Genomic DNA, 9,853 nt, shown 5'->3' on the forward strand with positions numbered 1-9,853 from the left:
TACAATGTGTGCAATTGTCCTGTGGGGTTTCCTGTGGGGTGTGGACCAATGCTCCAAAATCCTTTTTTGTGGGTCTTGAGAAGTTTCATATGTGTACCAAATTTCATAATCCTCGCTCAATGCATGGGTTGGGCCTGGTTGTTAGTTGCTTCTAGGGGATTCTGTGGCGGCATTAGGCCACACCCACCAATTATTTGACTGGATATCTTCAAGGGGCTGGATTAATATCTATCATATTGATGGTGCACATCGGATGAAAAATGTGGAAATTAGAGGCAAACATATGGGCATGGCATGACATTGGTGTTCACCACACCCTCCAGTGTACAGTCTCTGTGTGCCAAACCAAGTGAGACCAATTTGTTATTTGTCTTGTGACACAATTTCAAGTTAACTGGATCAAGAGGGTCAAAGAATGACCTCTCCAAGCAAAAAAAGTGACTTGCTGTTCTCAGGGGGCGTGGCTTTATTGATGTCAGCATTTGACCATATTAGATCGTTGGTCACCTGAGAGGCATCCATCATACCAAGTTTGATTTAATTCAGCCTTTCTATATGAAAGTTATAGCTGTTCGAATTGTTTGGCGAGATAGCAAAAATTGAGGTCTGGCCCCGCCCCTTCAGCATGCTCCAAATTGACAATTTTCAAGCCGACAGCTCAAAATAGGAGTTTATCAAAGTTCGACAAAACATCCAAATATGACCATTTGACCCAAAATCACCAACTTCCTGTTGGTTTCAGAGCATACCTCTAAGACCCTTTTTTCATGGTTTGGAGGGATCCACCTATGCCTCAAATTTCGGATCTCTACAACTTACCAGTTGACCTCTCTCAGTATGGGGGGCGCTGTAAAGCTGTTTGGCAGCGCCCATTTTCAATTCCATTAAAATACAAAAATTGTACATGGTTAACAACTTTCAAGTTTGGTGAGTTTTTGAATATGTAAAAGCCTCCAAAAAGCCGCTTCATTTCGGAGAAGAATAATAAACATTTGAAATACAACAGACCTTTGTAGCGCTTTCGCTGCTTGGGCCTAATAACACCATTCTGCTCTCACAGCCCTGGCAGGGAAGCTCTTGCAGCTTTTTCTTGACACGTATTATGGACAGAATGTGTCTTACAAATACTGCGTGATTGATCAGAAATTTGAGGTAGGCATGGCTACTACACTGACAGCTGCTCCAGGGGGGGACCCATAAAGTCTTTCCAGCGGTTCTCCACTTGAGATCTTGTGAAGTATGAAATGAAAGAACTTTGTTTTTGTTCTTGCCACCTCAAACAAAGGAACAAAGTTTCTCTGTACATGCATAGTATGTGTAGACTGTCAAAAGCAACCATATTGCATATTGTGCCCATGTATTGTACACCTTGACCTCTGAAGTAAGGACTGCTTATTTCCAAGTTGCAACAATGAATTGTAACCATAACCCCACATCCCAGGCAGAATTCAAAATGACAATGAATAATACTTATTGAAATTTGAACTCAGCATGAAAACATGGATTGAGGAAACAGATCAGGATATAAATCGCAAAATTTCCTACTACTGTCAGGATTATGATTATTGATTAATTAATATTGATCAGAAATTATAATTAAAAATCACCATTCTGAAAAATAATTTCTTAGATACGAATAGAAGTCAGAGATGTCATCTCTTGTTGTGATTATTGTCTCAAAGTGCTTAATAATTGCAATTGGTTAATTATCATTAATAATTATTAACCAAGACCACACTAAATGTCACTGTTTAATCAACCGCTTCACTGAAGGTGGGGGAACTTTGACCTTATTTTGACAGATAAATCCCTTTTGCACGAAATAAACACAAACGCTTCTTCTTTATATATGTGAACATTTATTGAAACCATATAGCCCTGATATAATTACTACACTGGTCCAAAAAGCTTCACCTAACTAGCTCAAAGCACTATTCTACACAAAGGGGATAAAATGACTACCCAACAACAATAATAGAATAAAATATATGCACATTGAGTGTCTATGAAGATCAAACCAGCAGTTTTGTGGACACAGTGTGCAACTGGGAAGGAAAAGCCCTCATGGTGTGCTGATGTCTCAATTTCCGGCGATCAGCGGGTAGTGGTGGGCTGAGCCCTTAGCCACTAGCAACTGATTGCTTCAACTGTTGAACAAAGGGTCATAAAATTCTGAGGCGGGAACCTTAGTGAAGAAATGCCAGTAATAAAACTGGGACAAAGGAGTGATCAGGCCACGAGGCCCAGACTGCAGCTGCTTTGAATGGAAAACTTTTAAAGCCCAACTTCTAACTCCTGGCTCATTTGGGACCAGCTGGACAACACACACACAATAACACACACCTTGCACAGCAAATCAAACACTCAGCATTAAACACTTCAATCAGTATTGCATGCAACACGTTGATACTTTGGATTAACTACGGGTGATTCTAAATCACCTTAACTATGCCTCATCCTGCCCAGACCTCTAGATGCACATATCCAATTTAATATAAAAAAAGAATGAAATTACTTTGACAATGATTTCTTCTCTTCACCGGTTGAGGATGGGTCGCTGGTCTGAAGAAAGACAGCGGGGATTCGGTGGGACCAGAGGGACACGCGTCTATGATTAACTCAAAAATGGTAAACTTCTCATCCGCCTAAAACGGGAAAAATATGAAAAACCATTGCAGTCGACTGAATCAACAAGGAGGAAACTCATCTCCTTGGAAACAAACCCTTGTGTGTTTTCACCTGCGCCGGAGTGTTGGCAGGGTCTTCGATCGGTATATGAATCTTCTGACCTTCTTGTATCAGACAGATTTCCAGCTTTCAAGCTCTTCTGTGAATGGCCGTATGGAGGAAAGGTTCGCCTGTGAGCTTTCGTTTCTCCAGATGTGCGCCTCCGTTGCATCGTCCCATGAGACACACTAGAAATAGCGGTTTAAAAATGTATTTCTTCAGCTTTTCCTCTATTTTATGTATAGTCTAAATCAGTCCCCAATGGTCTCCAACCTTTTTGGCACCATGGACCGGTTTAATATCAGACAACATTTTCACGGACCTGCCTTTAAAGTGTGGCGGATAAATACAACTAAATAAACTGATACAACCGGCATAAAAACTAGAATGTAAATATAATAATAAACGTGAATCCACTGTGTATGCAACTTTATTAGTAGCGTCTTTATAAAAACGGTCCCATCTAGGGGTAATGGAAGACAATGACACCCGAAGTGTGTTGCTTATGTCCAGTCTGCTCTGTAAATTTGTTTTGGTTGCTGTCACTGCAGAAAACCCTGCTTCAAACAGATAGGATGTTGGAAATGGCAACAGGATTTTCAGTGCTGTTGTGGCTATCTCAGGGTATTCTGCCATGACAATAATCCAGAACACAAACAGAGTTGTTGTCTCAATTATACTTTTAGGTCATTTGCGATCTCCAGCAGTTGATCTTCTTCTTGCAGAGACACACTGGATTCCCCTGGTTTGTTGGCAAATGGGTCGCGGATCCATTCCTTGGCAGTTCGTGGGTCTTTTGTGATTGGGAAGTAGCGCTCGAACTCTTTTAAAAGCAAAGACAAGCGATCGTGCATCAGCTGAGAGAATGAAGGCTCCGGCTCAGTCTCTTCCAAAATGCTCACTATTGTTTGAAACATGTCATATATACCTCTGTTCATGTGCCGTCCCCACAAATCTAGTTTGGCTTTAAATGCAGCTACTTTATCTTCTAACTTGAAGACAGTTGTCATTTTCCCCTGAAGTGACAGACTGAGTTCATTGAGCAGGTTTACGTAAGGTAAGGTAAGTTTATGTATATAGCGCTTTTCAGCAACGAGACACTGAAAGCACTGTACATACAATTACAATACAATCACAAAGAAAATAAAGACAGATACAGACACAGGCCCGATGCTTAGGCTGGCTCTAGGGACGTGGAATGTCACCTCGCTGGGGGGGAAGGAGCCTGAGCTTGTGCGGGAGGTGGAGAGATATCGACTAGAAATAGTCGGGCTCGCCTCCACGCACAGCGTGGGCTCTGGAACCCATCTCCTCGAGAGGGGCTGGACTCTCTTCTACTCTGGAGTGGCCCACGGGGAGAGGCGGCGTGCTGGGGTGGGTTTGCTTGTTGCCCCCCAGCTCAGCCGGTGGTGAGTTGGATCCGCTGGAGGAGGAAAAAGCCGGACAGACTTGGCAGGCCCAAGCGCATAGTGAGGGTCTGCTGGGAATGCCTGGCGGAGCCCTCGGCCAGGGATGTATTCAACTCTCACCTCCGGGAGAGCTTTGACCAGATTCCGAGGGATGTTGGAGACATAGAGTCCGAATGGACCATGTTCTCCACATCTATTGTCAATGCTGCTGCCCGTAGCTGCGGCCGTAAGGTCTGCGGTGCCTGTCACGGCGGCAATCCCCGAACCTGGTGGTGGACACCGGCAGTAAGGGATGCTGTCAAGCTGAAGAAGGAGTCCTATCGGATGTGGTTGACTTGTGGGACTCCTGAGGTGGCTGACGGGTACCGTGGGGCCAAGCGTGCCCAGGCTGTGGCAGAGGCAAAAACACGGACCTGGGAGGAGTTCGGTGAGGCCATGGAGAAGGACTACCGGTTGGCCCCGAAGCGATTCTGGCAAACCGTCCGGCGCCTCAGGAGGGGGAAGCAGTGCTTCGCCAACACTGTTTATAGTGGGGGAGGGAGACTGCTGACCTTGACTGAGGACATTATCGGCCGGTGGAAGGAGTACTTCGAGGATCTCCTCAATCCTGCCATCACGCATTCCCTGGTGGAAACAGAGGCTGGGGACTCGGGGTTGGACTCTTTCATCACCCAGGCTGAAGTCACTGAGGTGCTTAAAAAGCTCCGCAGTGGCAGGGCTTCGGGGTTGGATGAGATCCGCCCTGAGTACCTCAAGTCTTTGGATGTTGTGGGACTGTCATGGTTGACACGCCTCTTCAACATTGCGTGGCGGTCGGGGACAGTGCCTTTGGATTGGCAGACTGGGGTGGTGGTCCCCCTACATAAGAAGGGTGACCGGAGGGTGTGTTCCAACTACAGGGGGATCACACTCCTCAGCCTCCCTGGTAAGGCCTACACCAGGGTATTGGAGAGGAGAGTCCGGCCGATAGTCGAACCCCGGCTTCAGGAGGAGCAGTGTGGATTTCGTCCTGGCCGTGGGACACTGGACCAGCTCTATGCCCTCTACAGGGTACTCGAGGGTTCATGGGAGTTTGCCCAACCGGTCCACATGTGTTTTGTGGACCTGGAGAAAGCATTCGACTGTGTCCCTCGTGATGCCCTGTGGGGGGTGCTCCAGGAGTATGGAATTGGTGGCTCTTTACTAGGGACTTTACTGAAGGTCCTGATTAGGAGGAGATAGATTAGGAGGTGGTGGAGGTCTGTGGCATTTGGAAGATGTTGGTTTAGTAGCAGGTCCTCGGCCACGGGGGGTGTTGAATGGAGAAGATGTCAAAACCATTTGGGTCCCGATTTTAAGAGCTCCTTTCATGTTATCAGAATCCAGTAAAGCAAAAAGCGGGCTCAGTGGGGAGATGGGAGAGTTCTGTGTGGTCTGGGTTGGGGTTTGGGGTGAGGGGGGTTTACCGGGGGTGTCGATCTGGGTCTGGGTTTTGGGGGATGGGGGTATAATGTGGGGGTCCACTTCTCCTGTGGATTTTGACGGGGAGACCATTTGTGATGACCTCTCTTTCTCAGCCAACTGGCCGATTGTCTCTGCTGGAGCTGTTGGAGGCAGCGTTATCATTGTTGGTGATACTCCATGTTCTCTGCTGAAGGTCGAAGCAGCTGGCGGATCATTTACTGAATAGAAGAGATTAGATGTGAGACGTCTGGCTCCTGGCTTGTTCAAGCAGAAACCATCTTGCTTGAAGAGTGTGCTTTTTTCCCCAAAAATATTAAAATTGTCGATGAAGTTCACAGGTGTGGTGGCACATGTTTTTTTCAACCATTTATTAATCATCAGAAGTCTGGAAAAAACCTCATCTCCACAGAAAATCGGTGCAAAGGGTCCACTGAGAAACACCTTGATATTGAGACCTCCAACAATATTCAGAAGACAAGTGAAATCCTCCTGCAGTCCTTCTGATTTTTTCTTAGCTACGTCATCCATGGCTCCACAGTGTATAATAAGGTTTTCTAGAGGCGGGCGCTTTTCTGTTACTGCAAGAATATTCTCTGAGATATCAGAGACCACGTTACTGGTACCAATCAGAACTTCTGTGTTTTTCTTGTTGCAGACGTTTTTAATCCCATCCACAGCTGTGTTGTCCACTATTAGGGTTCTTGGTCTGGTGAGGCGCTTTTTCTCTGGCAGCTGTTTAGAAGACTGTTTAGAATGAAGGTTGTTCTCAAACCTTTTATTGTTCTCAGAAGATGGATAATTTTCCTGGTTTTCATTCAGTAGTGGAGCAAATCTGTTTTGGAGGGAACTCCATTATTTCCAGCTGTCTCGCTCCTATCAGTTGTTGTGACAGCAGCTCGCTGTCGAAGTCTCCTTTTCTCACAGGCAGAGTTGAATCATCGTTGTACCCCATATTCACCTCCACATTCACTTCTAGTCCATGGATTTTCATCTCCAAAACAGCCAATTTCTGTAAAGGTTTGTCGAAGTCCTCTGTGGTGAAGGGAGGCATTTTGTGCTGATTAGCCGGCGTCAACTTGTCCTGCTTTCGAGTTCGATTAGAAAAACATCAAAATCCTTTAGAAAAAATTTTTTAAATAATAATAATCCTTGGGAGTTGCTGGTAAGAAGTAGTTTTAGTCCAATATTTCCGTAATTTTGGCTAAGAGATAAAAAGTTAGGAGTAAAACAATGCGAGCAAGCATGGAGCTTAGGAGAAAAGCGTCTGAGCAGGCAGAGAGAAGGAAGTTTAATGTTATACAAGTAAACGAGTTTTGTGACCCATTCCTCATCAATGAAATGTGAAGCCAGCGATCTCCCTCGGGATAACCATTTTATTTCTGTGTATAAGAGAAGGCGTCGGTCTTCCGTGTCCATCTCCTCACAAAGCTGCTTAAATAGGCGTGAGTTAAGGGCATGTGATTTGATGTAGTTAATAACTTAAATACATCATCCAATACACTTCAAAGTTCCAATAGCATTTTTCTGCAAGCCAGCATTTCCCTGCGAATGACACAATGCGTAGACTCACATACAGTTGCAACTTCCCTAATCCAAGCACTAAATTTAGACAGCTGTCAGGTCATGGCAGCAGCTGCATCTGCGCATATGCCGACACAAAATGACCATTTCAGTTTTCCTGATATATAATCATCCAACGACTTGAATAGTTCTGTGACTGTGGTTCTGGTTGTCAACGATAGTGCACATGGCATATCCTCATGGACATCCTCCTGATAAACATATCTCACATAAACAAGGAGTATTGCTTTGTTGTTAATATCCGTAGCCTCGTCAACCTGGAGTGTGTACCACAGTGATGTATTAATCTTCTCCAACAATTGTGTCTCAATGTCCTCTGCTCTTTCCCCAATGCGCAGAGTAACGGTGCTAGCCGAAAGAAGCACCTGTGCTATCTTTTTTACCACAGCCTCTCCTAGAATTTCACAGCAAATGCCTTTAGTGGCGGCAAGGATAAATTTTTCACCAACAGTGAATGGCTTCTTAGCCTTAGCAATACGGTTAGCCACCAAGAATGATGCTCTCAGTGCACTTGAATTTGTTGATGTGGCGGTCCTCAGTAATTGCTTTTGTCCTTCTTGTTCACGCTTTTTTCTATTAAAATACTTCAAAGGCTTGTCTTTTAATGCAGAATGCTTGGTCTTCAAGTGGCAAAGCAATTTTGGTAAGTTTCATTGCCTCATTAGAGAGCCGCATATTATGCAGAGCAGGCTTGGTGCGTGGGAACAACCTGTCGCAATAAAGCCATATTTCAAGTAGGACTCCTGGTATTGTCTGTTAAATGCAGATTTCTTTTTCTTCTTCTGTCTCCTCACTGGCTCTTTAACCATGTGCAAAGAAACTTTCCAAAGACGTTTGTTTTGTTAATTTTGCTAGCTTGAGGGGTAATGGATTATGTGTTACCAGCAGGAGCAGCCCCTTTAAGAAGGTAGCCATGTGACGATGCAAGAATCTTGACATGTGTCAAGAGTGAGTCATGTGGCAGAGAGAATCCGGTAATTTTTCAAAATAATAAATCATTCAGAATCAGATATTAAATAAAACGTATGTTTGTATTTATTTTATGCAGCCTGGTACCAATTGACCAATTGGGGACTGCTGGTCTAAATATAATAACTTTGCCACTCAACAGTGGACACATTCTTAGGAATCTCTTCCTAATAATGCTCCGCACATTTTCAACAGAATTATTTGCATTGCATGTAATTGAATTATTTCTGGGTAAAATCAAGATTTCAAACATCCATAGGAGGTTTCCAAATCATCATGAACATTTTAGGTCTCATAGTTCCATTCACCGTTTTCTTTGAAGATAAATGGACTGAACTTATATAGCGCTTTTCCAGAGATACAGACCACTCAAAGCGTTTTACACTAGAGCCACATTCACGCAATTGCACTCACTAACGCTCACACATTCATACACCGATACGCAGATCGGTAGGCAACTTGAGGTTAAGTGCCATGCCCAGGGGCACATTGACATATGAATTATCAATATACTAGCTTTGTACTAGATTTATCGTAATATCCCTGATGACTATTTACCAGTCACAACAATTTTTGGATATTAAAAATATTTTATTCTTATTTAAAATTGGTTATCTTATTGGATATATAAAGTGAAACATATGATTAGTATCGGTAATTTGGAGATCTCAAAAATGTGAATACCACGTTGGTGCATCTAAAAATGTTAATTTACGTAGACCTAAATAAGAATAAATGAAGAGCATTTTGTGAAAGCCCTGTCCTGTCATGTGTTCGGGGATGAAGAATGTACAATTCTAAAAGTAAAAGTCTGCAGCTGAATCTGGACAAGGTGTTTTTACCATTACATATCTTTTATTTATTTTACAACCTTCATGATCCCCTGACCATCTGAGATGAAAGTTCAAAGCTCTATAAACAGTCTGCATGTAGCGCCACCAGCTGGTCAAATAATTATTAACCAAATTAATCAGAATGGGGGTAAGGCTATCATTACATATCCAATGCTTGAGGTATCACCTCAAGCATTGGACATGCTGAGGTGGGTGAATTTTCATCAGTGCGGGCAGAGAGTCTGCATAGCATATAATTATTTAACAATTAACATTTGACTATTCTTTGTGGAAATTCTGAAGCAGTTGTATATTAGGGTGTCTCTAAGTTGGGATTTTATCCAACCATCCATTTTCTATACCTGTGTGTCCATTCAGGACAGGGTTTATATTGTTTAAAGTTTTCATTCCAATAGGAAAATAATTACTTCTGAATATCTAGGGTTGATGGCCAGATGCACATGAATTAGAGTATTGATGTGATTAATTGTAGGAAGAATCATGTTTAAGATATAAAAAGTATGATTGTGGCTAGAGTAAATGACATTCAGGATAGCTGCAATATGTTATAGTGTCAAAATCTCTACAGACATTTGAGCAAACAATCTGTGGCCTTAATATTTCTTCCAGGAAGCTATGGGCCCTTGTGCCCCTATTTTTACCGAAATTATTCGGGAACAAAACAGAGCCATTTGCAACTGGACGTTTCTTACTGCCAGAGTGTCAAATCGTGCATGTCATAGGGATGTTTCATACCTTGGTTGATAGCCAATGATTTGAAGCAACTTTCTACAATGGACTCATAGCTGAGTGTAAGGGAAATGTGGTTAGAAGACTCCATTAATTAACAACGCCTACCAGCAGGAAGTCACTCATAGTTTTTATTGTTTA

Source organism: Girardinichthys multiradiatus, chromosome 20, assembly GCF_021462225.1.
Source record: "Girardinichthys multiradiatus isolate DD_20200921_A chromosome 20, DD_fGirMul_XY1, whole genome shotgun sequence".
In the NCBI taxonomy this organism is placed as follows: Eukaryota; Metazoa; Chordata; class Actinopteri; order Cyprinodontiformes; family Goodeidae; genus Girardinichthys; species Girardinichthys multiradiatus.